Source organism: Ambystoma mexicanum, chromosome 7p (assembly GCF_040938575.1).
Source record: "Ambystoma mexicanum isolate Mex_15411 chromosome 7p, UKY_AmexF1_1, whole genome shotgun sequence".
NCBI lineage: Eukaryota > Metazoa > Chordata > Amphibia > Caudata > Ambystomatidae > Ambystoma > Ambystoma mexicanum.
In genome coordinates this window covers 461,562,925-461,581,260 of record NC_090939.1, presented here as the reverse complement: position 1 = coordinate 461,581,260, position 18,336 = coordinate 461,562,925, and the positions used below count along the sequence as shown (strand labels likewise).

Below are 18,336 nucleotides of genomic sequence, written 5' to 3'. Positions count from 1 at the left end.
ATTTTTTTCGCCATTTGTTTTTGACAAAATGGCATGTCGCAAATATTTTTTCTATAATTTAACTGGATACCATATGAAAACACATTGATGACCTGGCATGGTTCAATATATGGACGAGGGCCAATAAAACATACCTGGCAGTTCACCTACGTGAGAATGGCTTCAAGTTGGTACTCCGGTGGTACCTCACCCCAGAGCGGTTACACATGTCCCTCTCCTCCCCCAACTGCTGGAGGTGCAATGCACCACTGGGCTCCTTTTATCATATCTGGTGGGAATGTCCTCTAGTCCAAATGTTCTGGAGAACAGTGGCCGCCGAGATAAAAGATATCTGTGGATTTGAGTTGGCAATGGATCCACTGGTTTTACTCCTAGGGAATGAAGATGCACAAGGCCATTACAAATTGATAGCTAAAAGCTCCAGGTTGGTGACTTTTTTTCTTAGTGGCCGCCTGACTGGTCATTGCACGACACTTGAAATCACAAGACATGATGGGGATAAATGAATGGTGGGCTAAGGTGTGGTACGTGGCTGCAATGGCTAAAATTGAATTGGCCATGAGAGGCACAACAACTGGAGTTCCTATCAGACTGGGCCCCACTTATTACATTTGAGAACACATTTGATAATCCTGGTATTCATCACAAGCCTCAAAAGATGACCTCCTTTTCATTATTATAGCGCCCAATCCACCCCTAACGGAACAGGCACCGCCTTACAGAAGTTACCTCTTTCACCAAAGATGGACCCACATGGAAAACTTCATTGCATTTTATGTTGCACTGAGGGTAATTTGATTCTTTTGATTTATGGCTTTTGTTCTCTTTTTCTTGAACCTTTTTTATTACTTTGCAGATGATTCTCCATTAAATGAGAAACAAAGCGTGCAAAAGCTAAAGAATGTGTTTGTTACAGTTATGTTGTAGGGAATAGATATAACCGGCGTGCATCACCACGCAAACCCGGACTGTTGCCAAAGGAAGATGTAGACTACAAATAGCAAGTCCTAAAGGGGGTTGGAAAGGAGGAAGGTTTGCAATGTTGATGATGAACCTGTAGTTGATGAAAATGATTCAATAAAGTTAAATTGAAAAAACAACCTGCCTAAGATCGAGGGCCGCTGACATCCTGCAACCTGCAGACACATATTCAAGGAGATGCCGAACAATACTACTGAAAGCCACTAATAAGTCACCAAGTCACCAAGACAGAATCTGGAACCGGGTACCATAGATCACAACCTTGGCGTCCTGCAGGTGCTGCTAGGTATGACCGCTGACTATCCGCTTACTGAGTCTACTATACATGCCTAGCTGCCTCCTGTGCCATCTCGCTCTGAGCGCAGTTATAGCGAAACGTGTAGAAGTAATCCGCTCATGGGCTCATAAGAATAAAATTTACTCTCCAGACACTTACCTCTCCTATCACTATGCTCACTCTCTACTCTACATCAACACACAATAGAGAGCAGCTACACCCTTCCATCAATTTCGGCCTAGCTGCTCACATACGAACAATACTCCATGAACACCTCAACATCCTGCTAGAACTCAGTTATACCCCAAGAAAAATTGGCCTAGGTGCACACAAGCGCCCTACACAGGCCTAATGCCGCCAAAATCGAGCCTCGGAGACCAACCTCCAGACTGCTCACATTCAACTGATTTCAATACCACCACACCTAATGTTAGGATCTAGCTATCCAGCTACCATCAGGCAATCGCATCAGCTGCTGCCATATTGAGTGCACCCTATGATGCCTATTTTCTCGACTGACCTGGACTACGGTCCCTGAGGGCGTTCAACCCACAAGCGCTTTGAGGTCATACCAATGATATATGGAGTGCTATATAAATAACATAATGGGTATGAACACCAATCGTGTGTGCTTGGTGAAATGGCTGGAGTCTAATAGCTGGGAAATTCATAATATAATAAGTGCTCGAAGGAAGTTACTAGGCCTTAATTTAAGGATGGGAAGGAAGAATATTACCAACAAGATGCCTTTATTTTTATTTATTTTTTTAAAGGAAGACTTTATTGATTTTATTACATTCGTTGCATGAGCCGGAACATCCTGGTATTCAATAACAGAACCTCATAGCATATTTTCAAATGCCCCACACCCACAGGAGTACATTCAAATAAACTTGTTTCAACAGGGTATCGAGAAGGCTCAGTGACAACTGCGACAGTAATAATGCACATCGCACTATAAGGCTACTCCACCAGGTTACGGGCTCTCAATCGAGTTGGTTATAGGAGGGCATTAAATTCCTCTTGGACATATTGCGGAAAAGGTGTCCAGGTAGCCGTGAGTTCCTCATGTTGGCGGTAAGTTTCTTCTTTGCAAGAATGGACCACACTTTGTGGTCCCCTCTGTTTACACTATGGTTGGGCAGTCTTCCTCCAGAGATGGAGAATGGACAACTTGACTGATAACAGTAGGTGCGCAAGCAGCTTGTGCTCTGCTCTTGTACATTGCTGTTCCAGCGATGCGTCGAAACCCAAGATGCAAAGCTTGGGCTCCCTTGGTATCTCCACCCCTAGAATTCCCTTCAGCTTTGACCTAACATCAAGCCAAGTCTTTCTCGGGCACTCCCATATAGTGTGAAGGAAGGTTCCCTGCATCCCTCAATTCCTCCAGCACATCTCAGAGTTGGTTAGGTGAGAACGGTGCAGGCGAGACTGGGTTCTGTACCACATTATCAATATTTTTGATTGTTTCCGCCAGCCGTGGAGATTACATATAGGGGGTCTCCTATATACGCTTTCCCATTCCTCTGGAGGAAATCACCTCTCCCAGCTCCCTTGCCCATCCATCACAGTAAGACCTTCAGGTGGGGACTGCAGCCTTGTATATTTTGGAAATCAGCCCCTTGGAGCTGGTCTTCTAGGAACCAGCCGAATCCAAAGTGGTGAGCTGCCTAACTGCCGGTCTGTGACTGGTAGGGTGAAGGACCCAGTGCCTAGCTTGAAGATGGCAGAAGCGGTCTACCTCTGAGAGTCCATTCTCTGCTTTGCAGTCTTTGACTGATCTTACTATTCATTTATTTATTTTTCTTTAACAAAGAGGTCTCCCACCTTACCGAGGCCCTTTCTATCCAGCGCGTGAATCCTTTGTTATTTCTGCCAGGGGAGAAGTAGTCTTTGTGAATTAGTGGAGTGAATGGTGATGGGGGAAGCGCACGCCCCAGCTGACCTACTCGAGGTATCCAATTCCTCCAGCTTAGCCCTGGTAATGAGGGTTTACGTACAGCCCTCGCACCCTCCTATGTTTGGGTAGCCATGGTTGAGTTCCCAGGTGGCATCCCGCCACCGCGTGCTCCATAGCCACCCATATTCACCCCCCTCTAGTCCTTTGAACCCAGTAAACCAATGGTCTGATTAGCGTAGCCTGGTAGCAATTCCAAATCATCGGTTAGGATAGCCCCCCCCCCAACCCAGACTTTGGGGTAGGGGGTACAACGTATGTTTATTTACTCTGGGTGAGCCTCTCCCTCCATAGGAACCTCAATGGCATGGCTTCCCAGCTCCCCACAGTATTTTTGTGATCAGGGATAGGGACTGATTGAAAGAGATACAATCTTGGGGTATATTCATCCTTATTACAGCCATTTTTGCCAAACCAGGAGAAGTGTCCCATCGTTCTCAGTAGTGTGCACCAAAGTGGGCAAGTTGGCTTATATGAGGGACATGTTTCTGGGTATGTGTGTTCACAGGTACCGCAATGTTTTAATTGCCCAAGAGTTGGGGAATTTCTGCTGCAGTTCGAACTTCAGTGAGGGGGGGGGGGGGGGATGTTAAGCCCCAGTATTTCTGACTTTGAGCCGTTGACTTTAAACAAGGCTTTTTCGGCATCCAGTGCCAGCAAGTGTGCGTCCGCCTGATTTCTGCCCGACTGGTCTAAATTTAGTAGACCCCTCCTGATGTTGTGGTGCCCCTTTCTCATATGAACCCTGATTGGTCTGGGTGTGTAATTGCAGGCATCAGCTTTTCGAGCCTGCCCATTAGAATTTTAGTGAGCATTTTTTAATCTCGATGTAAGAGGGCTATCGGTCTGTAGGAGGAGCACTGCTTGGGAGTTGTTCCCCGGCTTGGGTCTTGGATTCTGGGAGGCCTCCCCGCCTCACGGATATCATTAAAAACGTCTGCCAATGGCTTTGCCAACAATGCCAGTGGATTTATTTAATTTCAAACGTTTTTATGGCCTAGATAACCTATAGGGGGTCGATTGGGGAGTCTATAAGATCCCTATCCTGTTGTGTGATTTGTTTCAATTCGATTGCGTTGAGTTAGGCGATTTGTTCCTGGTGGTTAGGCCTGCTCGAGGTGTACATTGAGTTATGGAAGTTGTGAAAAAACTCACTCTTTTTGGCTTCAACGCCCCATTGTTTGCCCTGAGCATCCGATAGAACTTGCATGAATGAACGATTAGCCTGCTGCCTAAGAAGGTGAGCGATCATCCGCCCTGCTCCCTAGTATGTGCCACAGGTGATGCACAGTGCGTTCTGCCCGTTGTAAGGAGCTTCAGTTGACTTTGTATTTTGAAGTTTTTTTCTAGTTGGGGTCTCGCTATACCTCTTGCCTGCCTTTTTTTTTTTTTTTTATTCAGTTCATGTAGGCAGGTTGGAACCTGTCAGGGCCCCGGGGACACGTTCCGTTGGCGTTGCTTGTGGCACCCTGCCCAGTCTGTACTGTGACCACGCTAGGGTCATTGGTTTGATCTCTGTGGACAGGACTAATCCGGTCAATTCAAAGGACATGAAAATGTAGCCTATCCTTGAGGCCGACGCATGGACGTGAAGTCTAGGTGTAGGTTCTGTCTGTGGGGTGGTGTATGCGCACCATATGTCAACCAGGTTGAGGTCCTGAAGTCGGAATCTTAGTTTCTGGGAAGCCGCCCCTATCGCTGATTAAGTGGGCTGATCGATCTATCCTGGGCCCTGTCCATAACCAAGTTAATGATTCCTAGAAGAAGTAGGTCTTCTTGGCCTTACTCCCCTACCGCTTCCAGTATCTGCAGCATAAATCGATTCCTGGAAGGCGTTTGACGTAGAACAGAACCATAGTCTTGAGCTTCCCTTGTAGGGGCCCAACCACTATGACCTATCTCCCATCACTCCCCTTCCAAGTTCTAATATGCGTAAATCCAGGTATTTATGAATCGAGAGGGCCACCCAGCACATTTTCCATCTGCTGATGCATGAAATTGATGCAGGTATAATCTCTTCCACAGTCTACCTTGGTCCCCAGCCAGCAAATGCGTCTCCTGGAGGTTGAGTAGGTGCAAGTTTAGTCGCTGCAATTTTCTAAAGAGTTGATGCGCTTAATAGGTGTATTAAGCCCCCTCATAATCAATGTGGCTATGTATCTCAAAGATGTTTACTAGGGTTCCTACCCAGGTAGACCTTTTGAGCCCCCCTCCTAGCCCGTTCTGCTGTTTTCAACAAGTACACTCCTCATCCCCGGCAAGTGATTCAAACAAATAACATTCTCAATACTTTCGATTCTTCGTACGCCACCAGATTCCTCATGATAGCCTCCATATTCCCACCCACCCATCCTAGTGATTGCAGTGGATATATTGCCCCCTACCGCCCTCCCAGACCAAACCATGCACACAGAATATCCAAATCACATACAACCATGGCAGCAATCGACAATGAGGCGCTCTGAGCCATCAACTAGACATCCCATACAGAGGGATCCCGAACCCTTAAGGAGGGTACATAATTGTGGCTCTCGCCCTCTACGCCTTGAGCCCAACGGGCCAGGATAGGAAAGAGCACAAAGAAGCAAGGGCGTCACTGGTCTGGTGATTTTTGCCTCAGTGTATCGTTTTCCACGCCCCCCTTGTTGGCCTCATATCTCTGAGGTGCTACCCCGGAACAGGCGGCATCTGGGATCTGGAAGTTGAGTAGCTGTGCACCTTCTTCAGCCAAGATCGTATGAAGCTTGAATTGCAGACCGAAGAGGTAGGTCCAGCTGTACCTCCTCTCCTGGTGTCGCCATTCCTCTGTAACCGGCTTCATCTTCCTCCTCTTCTGTAGCGTAGGCAGAGCCACGTCCTGTAAGACCTGTATCGTAGAGTCATGAAACTGGATCCGGGCAGCCTTCCTCGCTTCCCCCAGTACGGGCTCTTTGATTTTATAGTCATGGAACTGGACTACGTCCCTAGGGGGCTGTCTGGTGAGTTCCTTTGGGGCCAACTCTGTGAGCCCTGTCGATCTTGACCAGACTCTGGGCACTGTCTGACAGGAGTTGCTGAAGTAGTTGTTAGACACCCCGCTGTCATTACCTTCTGCACCTTCCTTAAGGTGTTTAATGTGCAGGTTCTCCCTCCGTGCCCTGTTCCCCAGGTCATCGCAATTAGCCCTCAGTACCTTTTGTGTTGTCTTTAAGGGAAGAGACCGCCCCACGGACCTCTCGTAGTTACGCTTCCACCTCTGCTATTGAACATTCAGTATGGTCAACACTGTCCCAGAGTGCTCTGAGCGCCCTCCTTAGTTCACAAGCCGAGTCTGCCATTTCCTTACAGAGATCCTGGGTCTCGGAATGCATGGACTCTTTAATGTCTCCTTTCAGGGCTTCCAGTGAGTGAGTTGGAATGCCGACTGCTGGGCCCCCTCACTCTGTGCCCATCCATGTTGACTTGCATGTACTTTTTGGTTGGGTGTTCTATGTCTGAATAGCGCCACTCTTGATCTTTTTGCTGTGTTTGGGCATCTCCCCAGTGGCACTGTGTGAACCAGGGGTTGGTGCCCTCACCCCACCAAATGTGCTCCTCTATGTGCACCTGGATAATGCCTGGGGGGGTGGGGGGGCTAAAGCTAAACAAGTTGGTCTCAGCTGCCCATCACAGCTTAAAACCATGCGCACTTGGGCAGCCGACCTCCTCCTGCAGGGCTCACAGCCAGGCTGCGGGTCCGGAGGGACTCCAGCGATCGGACCTTCGGCACACTCTTCACAGCCTAATTCTGTTCTGCTGAGGCACCACACAATCCTTGGCTCTCTGCTGATTGCGCTCTTATGTGGCCCTCCGTGAGTGCAAAATCACTGGTCACCTTAGGAGCCCGCCACAGGCCCCCATGTTTAATGCTGCACACCTCCTCAGCTGCTAAACGTCATTTGCGGGTCGCTGAGGGGCCAGGCATTCACTACAGACGCCCTTTGCTCTGGGAGCGCCGCCAGGGTCCCCCAAAGGGATGTTCAGCCCCCTGAATTAGCGCACTTCGATCTGGACGGAGAGGGTAGGAGGCTCACTTCTCATCTCTCTGCCATCTTGGCCACATCCCCACTCCCACAAGAAGCCCTTTGATATGTTAATACATGAAAGGAAAAGGATCTACTGCCGATGCCAAATTTAGCAGCTGGTTGTCACCTAAAGATAAAGCGACACAATTAGCTAAATTATCAACTCAATATAACAATTGGCTGAGGGCACATACATTTTCCACTACGTTAATTGGAAACTCTTATCGCTTACTTAGGAGCAACGATAATAAAACATTTTGGGCCATGATCAGACATTTTTCGCCTGGTCATGAACTTTGGGATCATAATGTTATTGCAGAGTCTGCATGGATTAAGACCATCACGGAATTATATTAACAACTGAATTCCCTGCTCCTGGGGAGTGATTTGGTCTTTTGATTCCACTGATTTGCACTGTATTATAAAAAAAATGAAGTAGTAAACCGGAGGGAAAGCCCTATGTAATGGGAAGGTCAGGTTAAGGGCATCAAAAAGACTGTTATACAAACAAGGAACTGACCTCATCCCAATAAAAATATTATTCTTATTATGGCACACACTATTGCTTTCCGTGTGGTACTCTGCGAGCAGAAGGCTTAAGACTAATTCACCTATACAGCAATGAATGTTAAATCTAAGTGCTCTGGATATCTAATTAATTTGATATCTCAGGCTACCCCGAAGCAACCAGTGTTTGTTCCTTGGAGCGAAAGACAATACATAAAGGAAAAATACTGTAATAGCTCGGTGGCTATTCATTAGTTTTACAGTTGTTGTCTAGCAAATGGACATGATCTCCCAAAGGAGCATATACAAAGATGATACTTTAAAAAAAAAAAGAAACCATACCATGGTCATAAAAATGCACAATCAATTGCATCAAATAGTATAGAACATAAACTCTGTTGACAAGAAATAAACATTTACAAACTAAAACCATCCACAAGGTGTATAACTGAACAAGCAGTCTATCTAATGAAAGATAAAGCAAAACAACAGAACGGAAAAACAAAGCAAAAAAAACCCCAACACGTCCTGGTTGTGTATGATAGGGCAAAGCAACCAAATGCGACCCCCACCAGAGTCTGGTGTGTTTGTGGCCACGGCCAAAGAACCAAATGTCAAGTCCTACGGTTTGGAGCCTAGGGCATGCGTGGTTCCAAACCAGTGCCAGCGGTCAAGTCCTCCTGGTGGCTTGGAGCATCAGCTGATGGGAGTTTACAAAGAGATCAATCCTAGGTCAATGTCGGTGGTTGTATTCCTGCTGATTTTGAAAAATGGGCCGTATAGCAATTACGTGTCCAGTAAGACGTTTCGGCGGGCAGTGAAGGCTACCTTCATCTGGACCTGCGCATGTCGCTCTGAACAGAAAGGAAGGAGGGTGTAGAAAAGGAACTCCGATGATCAAATTGGCATGGGAGTGGACCCTTGCAGGATGTGCACGGGTACTGTGTGGAACTCTGGTTGCGAAGAACGGGTTCCTCCGTATGGGCCCGGGACCAGTAGAGCAGGGGGGGAATTGACACCCGATGGGTCAAAACTGGAAAGCTTAGGACAAGCTGAGAGTCCTATCAGAAGTCGGCGTGCGCGTCAGTAGGTAAGGCCCAGGGGCGGGTGTGAATGATGTTAAGCCAGTGGGCCAGTGGATCATACCAGAGCCAGTAGCGAGTCGTGGCTGGAGATCCCGTCTCAATGCGGTGTGTAGAGTGAGGTCATCACTGTGGCGGGGATGTCTCAAAAGTCTGCCGATCCGCGTCCCGAGCCGCATGTGAGAAATGAAAGCACTCCAGAGTGCCGGGCCCTGATGGTATCTCTAATGCAGTGATTAAGGCCAACCCTATCTTTTGTAGGTACATACCGGAGCATCTTTTTCGGGACATCATGGCCAAAGGGATGATACCACATAGTTAGTGGGAATCCATCATATTCCAGTTTTTAAGAAAGGTAGTAGGATGGATCCCACTAACTATAGACTATTGGCCATGATAGATTCCAGACAAAAGATTTTAGCTTCATTACATTTTAAAACCTCTCAATTCCTGAGCCACAAAAAAGACCTAATACATAGGCAGCAGACAGGATTTCGTAAAGACCACAGCACAATACATAACTTCTGTGCACTTTATTATGCCAAAGCTAAGATCGGAGAGCACTTTCCCAGGAAGCTTTACCTTTGTTTTGTGGACTTTTCAAAAACAATTTTCCACCTTTAATTGGGGGCAGACAAATGGCATGGTTGGGTTATGCGAATGACACTGTTCTGCTGGAGTAAACGCTGATGGGCCTACAGCACTCAATGGATGCGCTAGTAGCATATACCAAGCAAAACTGTCATTAACATCTCAAAGACTAATATTTTAATTATTGGAGGCCGGACCAGAATTAGATCAGGCTATACCTGGAAGATGGTTGAATCCTAGACTACCCGAGTCCTAGACACGATTATCACGGCAACACCTTATTCCCCAGAGTTTTGATGAAATGGTTGGTTATGAAACCATTTATTGGCAGTAAGGGTGGGAATAATATTGTGGGACTCGTCAACATTTATAACACGAGCATTGTGCCTTGCATTTTTGTACGGTTTAGTGGTGCTCTCCGAACAAAGTATGGTTTGATAGATTAGAGGGTTAAATCCTTTGTTCCATCTTGGGAGTTCTTATCGGTCCCAGTCAAAGCTTTAAGACTGGAACTTGAGTTACCTTTTTTGAGATCCTTATGGTTGCTGCTACATTGTAATTTTGTATTGATCTCCCCTCTATGTGGGGACTCATTGCACAACAATATAATTTTGAACAAACCAACCATATCATTGCGGAACTACGGGACTCGGTTGATGCTCACTTGGACAAACATGGGACAACAATTACATATTTTGATAACCCTTCCCAATGCATCTGCCATATTAAAGGGGAAAACCAGTGTCTGGGATGTGAACAATAGCTTGTATGCTTTGCATGAAAAGAAATATTATAAATTAGAGCTATCAAAGGTTTTGCTCTAATTCATTATGCAAATATCGCACTAGGTTTTTCAGTGGGCAATTGAGAAGATTCACTACCGGCATGTGTTTTAATATCCTCCTAACTTTGGAGCATGCCAGTAGTTGGTCTGGTATTACATATGTGGACTGCTCAAAGTGTAGCATCGAGACAGCCACCATCCAGGTGGTGGATGATGCTCTCCGACTCGTGCCTCCTCGTCCTCTCAGCTGCATTTGACACCATTTACCACCACATCCTTCTCTCCCTACTTGCTGACAGTATGGAAGTATCTGGCTCTGTCCTGAATTGGTTTATCTCCCACCTCTCGGGCAGACGCCAGGCTGTCCAGATGAACTAGTTGCGTTCTAACCGATTCAAGGTTTGCTGCAAAGTTCCCCAAGGCTCCATCCTCTAACCAATCCTTTTTAACCTTTTCATGGAGCCTCTGGGTACTCTCCTCAAACAATCCCAATGTAGCCATCCACCAATACGCAGACAATACTCAGTTGTATATGGAGTAAAGGGTGTACAGGACATCATTCGTCTATGCGATTACCTAGCTATCATCCAGTCCTGGATGACGACCGCCTACCTCAAACTAAACCCATTCAAGACTGAATTTGTCCCCAACAGTGGGCCTGCTAAAAACAACTTGTCCAACAATGGCTCAATGAAATGCGCCTAGAAGGATTTGATCCACAACTCTCAGACTCAGCAAAATCCTTAGGCTTATCCATTGACGGCAATCTGTCCTTCCAGAAACACATGGACAAGAAGGCCCAAATAGTGAGGCTCAGAATCTCTACCCTTTTTAAATCAAACCCTTCATCCCGCTGCACGACTTCTGGACCATAGTGCATGCCCTTGCGGTCTCGCACATCAATGGGGGGGAGGGTGGGCGATACTCTCCTGACAGGGCTCCCAGCTGCTCACATGGCTCCCATAAAAGCAGTCACCATGCTGCAGCACATCTTCTTACGGGAGCAGCTTGGCCATTATTTTGTACATAAAGGTTTTCCCCTAATCAGTTAAGATTCCACTGGGACAGGAAGGGAATGAGGTGTTTGAGAATTTGTTGTGATGTGTTATTCTTGAGGGTGAATGCTTCTGGGTACCTTTTTAGCATACTATTGCCAATATATATTTCCAACGGGCCAACAATGTTCATTCCAATGTGGGGAAAAGGTTACATCAATAATGGGAAGAGGTTGGAATGGTTCAGTGAAATCATTTGGTTGCTGTTTTTTTGCAGATGGAGCAAGTTGTCACAACGTTTTTAACATTGGCGTGAAGCCCAGGCCAATAAAACCTTGGGATGACTTGACTCTGGGTTTTTGTTACTCCCTGGTGACCCGATGTTAAACAAGAGTGTGCCAATTCCAACACCACCCTTAGGTGACTGCGTGTAATAACTAATTGGGTCCTTGCTATTCCTTCAGTGGTGGTGTCGCCACGATATAACAATATAACAGACCTCTTTTCAAGAAAAAGAAGGGACCACCCCGAGTCCTCCCTTCTGTCTCCAAGACAACCTTACAGAATGTTTCGGCTAGGATGGGGTCATTGTGCTGAGCAAAATGCAGTCTGGTATAAGCTCAGCCTCCTCTATTTCTGGGTTCAGTTTCTCCTGGGATGAGAAACCGACCCCACAAATAGAGGAGGCTGACATAAATTCCTTGAGGTGGGAATAGCACTAGACCAGTGGGAACCAATTGGCGGTCTCCTACTTCAGTGGTAACTTCAGCACTACTGTGGCGATCAAAGCCAATGGATTCAGCAGCTGTAGCCACAGTAGGTGCAGTGACTTGGGTTGGGGGGGGAGGGGGGGTTCACTTTGCTAAACCTCAGAGTCCCCCAACTTTTATCGGGTGGGCATGATCCCCCTTCTGACCCCATATGTGGCAGTTTCCAGGATATTTGCACTGCAAACGAACGGCACCATGCCAGGGTGTGAGACAACATGTTGGGTGAGAGCAAAGAAGGTCCCTGTATGCAGCATCACATAAACTCTCGCCCCCCTCCCCACCATCCCTACCCCCCCAACCTCTGCTCCGGGTTATGTCAGTCAGCCACATGCGCCCCATTCTCAGTGCAGTTTACTTCAGGGTGCAAAGCACATCAAGCGATAAACGAATCGGAACAGCAACCTACAGCATCAGTGTTATGTCTGTCTACTTCTGATAGTAGGCCTATCTGTCCCTATCACCAAGGTTTGCCCTACCTAACACAAAAATAACAATGGGTCTTGTCAGTAAGGCAGTGCAAAGTAATCCGTCCTCCATTCAAAAGCTATCCTATTCTAGTCCTACCACTAATCAAAAATCAAAAGAAAAGGGTATTAAGTGAAATAATCGGTTTTATTTTTACCCGGTGGGCCTGAGGGGGATCGGGGGGGGGGAGATTGATTAGGAAGACTGCACTTTGACCGCACAATAGTTTGGATACTTTCCAGAAGGTGTTGGTTAGTTGATGCCCACTTGTGTCTAGTAATTGTCACGCAAAAAGCCCAAGTTGGCCAGTCTCGACCTCAAAAAGCTGTGCTGCATTAGCTTACTCACCATTGCTGGAACTTCACTTCTTGCATGGTTTTGACTTCAGATAATTACTTCCCTGAAATTCACATGAGCCACATTCCTGATCGCACAGGCATCGGAGACCTCGAGGCCACCCAGAAATGCTTGAAAGAACATGGTTCTTGGCATAGCTGTAAGCTTGAAGTTTACTGTATGGAGCTTTACTGTGCAGTATGACCCTCTGCCTCTTATGGACTGTCATGGAAAATCTAAATTACTTGTCTTTTTGCAGAAACGCCTGCTTGCTTGTAGGAACGGTTAGCATCCCCTTCTGAGAAGGAGATCATGGATGCAATCCTGAACGGGTACTTTGAAGGTACCTATGGCACAGGGGGACGACTTTGGAAGCCTTCTCGTGATGGACGTCCTAGGGCTGCTGCGTCCTAGGGGGTGCTGGAAATTGTAGATGCTGACTGAGATAGTCTCTCAACTGAATACAGAACTTATTACAAGAGTAATTTATCACAATGGAATGTACTTGTCCACAACAGCAATAAGGCAGGGTCAGGGCCTTTGTTTTACACTGTGCAATATCCTTACATGTTATGTTTAACAAAGGTGGGAGCAGGGTGCAAATGTCCGGTTGCCTGCCCATAAAGAGGTCTCTATTGCTGAAGATTGCACGAGTTACTGTGCCATGCCTCACTGTATCATGTTCTATACTCCCGCAAGTTACCCCGTCCCTGTCCCTCGCTCCACCCCCCCACCAGACAGCACCATGCAATGGGAATTAACCCATACACTAAATGAAGACTGAGCATAGTTTGTCAGATGATTGTCTCAGGAATTCTGCTAAAGGTACAGTAAAGTGCTGGTGTGTGCTTAAAACCAGTTTATCAGATGACAAAAAAAGTTGTTGTGGTGGGCGTGGCTTGGGGAGCCTATGGACAACATGATTGCCTGAGTGCCTCCATAGATTTAGGGGATGAAATGCCGGTTTAAGCCTTGATTTTGGCCATTGATTTGCAACCAGCTTCGGGCCATCCCTCGCCGACGCTTCAGAGCAGCATGTGGCCAGGTATTGGCGCTGGGGCAGCGGTTCCTGCATAATATCTGTGCAGGTGGCGCCTGAGCGATGCACTGAGGTGGGAACAATGATAGGACGACTGTGACTGCTGATGACATTGCACCGTGATGGCACCCGGGCTCTTCAAGGGACCTGATCAGGACGTTGGAGAGCTTGTGGAGATATGTGACGGGAGACGCCTGAGAGACAGTTGTGTGTTCTCCACATCAACACGGCTGCAAAGCTGGGAGGAGAGCCCTGTGTTGCACTTTTCCCAGTGGTCTCTGCGCCCGGCTGGCGGCGAGGCCACTTCATAACCCTACTCATGGATTTTGTCAGATTCAGTGTGGCCCCCTAATCTTGGTGCTGCTTCCCTGATCTACACAACTTACCTTTGGAATGCTTTACTGCCAGTTGTGTCCTGATTGTGGCGATAATGGGCCCTTGTCTGTCCCTCGCTGCAGGATCGGAATGGCGCCTGGACAGAAGTTCCAGTATAACAAGCATGCAAACGGCTGCAGAGTGAAGCAAGGGAGCACGATGTGGATGAAGGTGGCCTCGGACAGGGAAGCACATGGATCAGGCCTCGGACCTTCAAGGGCCTGGATCAATACGTTGGCCATCCAGCTGAGGTGAGCTCTGCCTGACTGGCCATGGTGGGTCTCTCTTCGTCACATTGCTGAGGTTTTGTCGGAGCTGCTTTCTCAGCCTTTCTTGGCACCTCGCCCTGTTCCCTGCATCACAAGCCAGAGAGCTTCCACCTTAACTGCAGTGATGGTGGCCCTACACAGGAACTGAGGGTTAGGGCCTTGATGGGATATAAGGAGTGGGGGGGGAGGGGGGGAAATCAGCTGCTTGCAAGGGCTGGGTCCCCCCGCGGCTGGTGACACTGCTTGATGGGCTCCCTGGGGCCGGCCAGGTGTTCCCACCTCTTCTGCCTGGGCTTGGGCATGCCTGCATGCTGGAAGCATCCGAGACAAGTGCTGCTGCTTTAGTGCGGCATACCCTACCTTCTGCTAACCGCGCTGCATACTCCATGGCGAAAACTAGCAAAGGGACACAAACCTATGGACATCCCCTCTCTCCTACATGCTTAGTATAAGGGGAAGAAAGGTGATCACAGTGGCTGAAGTTCATGAGGGAAAAGGCTCTTTGGAATCATATAACTGGGCTACAAAGTCGGACCTCCAACACTGGCACTCAGAAATCAAGATGGAAGTCCAAGGTAGCATCTCAGATGTCACGGAAAAGAACCTCCCAGGACAAGTGTATAGATGAATCCGAGGCGTTGTGAAGAGGCTGTGATGACATTCTGAGCAAACATTTGAAACTAGGGAGTGGGCCCCAGTGAATCCAAGCTCGAATCCTCGGTGGATCTGCTGGAGTCCAAGCAGGACGCGTAAAATCGCCCTTACCAGAACAATGTGCGAGGGGAGGGGGGTGCACAACACATGTAACGGATGCTGACATTGGGGACTATATTAAGGTTTTTTTTTTTTTTTGCCACATTCCTGCCTGCCTGAAGGAGGTAGAGGTGAAGCTAGATGGAACCCATCTGGTTCGCCCTTCTGGTTTACCTGAGATGGCCTTTATCCTGGATGTCCTGGTGAGAGTACACACACAAGCCGCAGATTATTGCGAAATCCAGGCAGCTCATCGAGATCAGCTTTCGGGGTGTGACAATTGCGCTGTATCAAGACCTGGTGGTGGTGACACTGGCGACATACATTTCTAAAACCCATTGCTGAATGGCTTTGTGAGAGGAAGATCTGCTATAGAATCGGCTTTCCAGCAGAGCTACTGTTTGCTTACTCAGACCTAAATCGGGTGATAAGAGGCCAAACAACTGTTGCCACCAGAGAATTACGAGCCATTGGCCCTTGCAGAACCAACACACTCCTCATCCATGCATAGCACCGCCAGGATAGGTCCATGGACTAAAGTGGGAATTAAACGCTCCGTTCTGTCCCAGATTTTTTTCACAGTGGGGTACTCTGGGTGTAGACCTGTTTGCAACATTCTCCATCCGCAAACTTGCGGTTTATGCCTCCAGGGAGGGCCGGGGGGGGGGGGGGGGGCGGTGCGCTTGATATCTCTTGGGATTGAATGTTGGTTTTTTCCCATCCGCCCCTTCCCTTGATTCATCACGCTCTGATAAATCTATGCAGGTCTTACACCTCATCCCTAATCTTAATAGCCCCAATGTGGCCCGCCAGGTTCTGGTTTTTGGAGTTCAAACCTTTGTTGGCCTTCCCTCTGATCCAGTTGCCAGATTACCAAGCTTGCAGCGGGTGTGGCATCCCGCGACACAATTCCTCAGTTTAGCAGCCTGGTTCCTGAGGTGAAGTCCATAGCTCGGCTCAATCTGAGGACAACATGTGCATCATCCAAGCAGCATGCAAACCCTCCACACGGACTCATGCAGGGGTAATTGGCTCTGATTCTTAAATTGGTGGCTGGACAGCCAGGTTGATCCTCATTGGGCTTCGATCAACTGTGTCCTGGCCTTCATTTCAGACCTTGCCTCTACCGGCTTACATATATGTGCATGCCGAACATACTTGCCTGTATTGGGGTTTAACTCGACACACTCTTGTTCTTTTACGCTCATATCAGCTAATACAACATCACTTTGCTGGTCTTTTGAAAAAAAAAATTCCACCTGTCGGATCACCTCTGGCAAAATGGGACCTCGATGTAGTTCCCAACGTCCCTTTGTCATAAGCCTTTCGAGCACATGTCAACAGTGGATTTAAAGATTTTTCTGGTCACCGTCACGTCAGCTAGAAGAATTGGAGAACTGCAGGCTCTTTGTACATAAGAACCTTCTGTTTCATTCCATAAGGACAAGGTAGCGCTCTGCACGCACCCTTGCTTCCTGCCAAAGTCTGATTTTCACATTAACCAGTCACTTTCCTTACCATGTTCTTCCCAGACCTGGTATCTGGTGCTCCACAACCTTGATGTTATGAGATAGAACTCAAGACTTCAGGTGATGGAACTCAAGACTTCAGGACATCCTCACATCCGTTTGACTTTCGGACATCCCAAGGGGACACAGGCCTCTATTTCCCGCTGGATATCCTCTCGCATTTCAGGTGCGTACATAGTACAGGGACTGCTGGCCCCCAGGGGCATACATGCACCCCTTGTGCGAGGCAATGCTGCGGCTTTCCAGAAGTATGTGCCATGCCACAGAGCTTCCTTGAGGGGGGGGGGGGGGCAGGGCCACACGAGGCACGCACCTGCGTTAGCAGGGCAACTTATTGGGTGAACTATTTCAGGTGCTGAATGGGATGTGGGCCGAATAGCAATGCGGCGGCAGCTTTTTTCCAGGTTGTTATCCGCGGCGCAGGTTAGCAAAGTAATTATTTTACGGGCTATATTCAAGATGTAGGCTAAACTAGTTTGTATAGCCCGCAGAGTGACAACAACGTCCATGGAAACACCACAAGGGTGTTCTAATTGTTTTTTCACATGTGCTGTGTGTGATGACATGGCAATTATTTAAACTGGAATGTTCCAATGGCGCTAGTGACCTGGGGAATGAGGGAGTTCTCACTAGTTCAAAGAAGAACTGGTTTGCTCAGCATTGTTCATATCGCTTGAAATATTTATGCGAACCGTGTGCCATAAAGAGTTTAGGTTGAAAGGACCTGGGCCAGTTATTTCTAGTAATGAGTTATGTTTGCATACAAATGTTAACTCATCGATGTCATGACCCAACATGGACAAATCCTAAAAGGAGGTGTGTTCTACACATGAGCTAAAGATTGTAGTTCAGATAACGATCACCAATGACAGTGTAGGAAATGGAGAACGATGGGATTTCTTTGAAGAGGTTTTGTCCAATCACATGTGGGGGGTGAATTTTAATATAGGACATGGGAGTGTTTTAACTGTTGCAAAAAGGTATATAAGGCGTCAACTGATGTAGTTCGTTGAGACTTGGGTTAGTTTGGTTCCACGGCACCATCTAACTGCTCCCCGGACGATTGTACAGTGAACTTGATTTACGTACAAACCATGCTCTTGTTCCTCAGTTGGTGGGCCCACTTGGGTTGAGGTAATTAGGCGTGCGCCCCACAACAGTCCACCATGTAGTGGCAGGTCAGGGGCCTCTGTTTATTTCAGAAATGTTGGCTACATTGCATCCAGACAAGTATAAATGGCTACTTGAAAAATGTTTGCCCACTGGAAAGAAAGCAACAACGGGTGGCAGAGCTTTTTCCGTATTCCCTAACATTATCTCTGTGCCTCGATCACGAATTTAGAAAATGTGGGTCTGGGAGAGCAGACTTACCATCTTTTTCCTTCAAGCCAAAGATGCCTTCATTCGGTGATGGTGTTCGACAAATTACACATGCAACACAATACACCACGGCACTATACAGGGGTATGTGACGCTGGCCAAGAATTGGGCCAAGTAATGTGTAAGCATTATTTTTCATCTTCATTGGTGAAGAATTGGGATGTGATTGGAGTTTTCTGAACGAATACCACAACGATTTAAAA

General features: G+C 47.5%; 1 protein-coding gene across 1 annotated transcript in view; it reads left to right on the top strand.

Moving 5' to 3' along the window:
- The window catches only part of SLC19A2 (solute carrier family 19 member 2), a 251,303-nt gene that overhangs the window by 39,765 nt on the left and 193,202 nt on the right, over nucleotides 1-18,336 (top strand). The gene's annotated exons all lie outside the window — the stretch shown is intronic.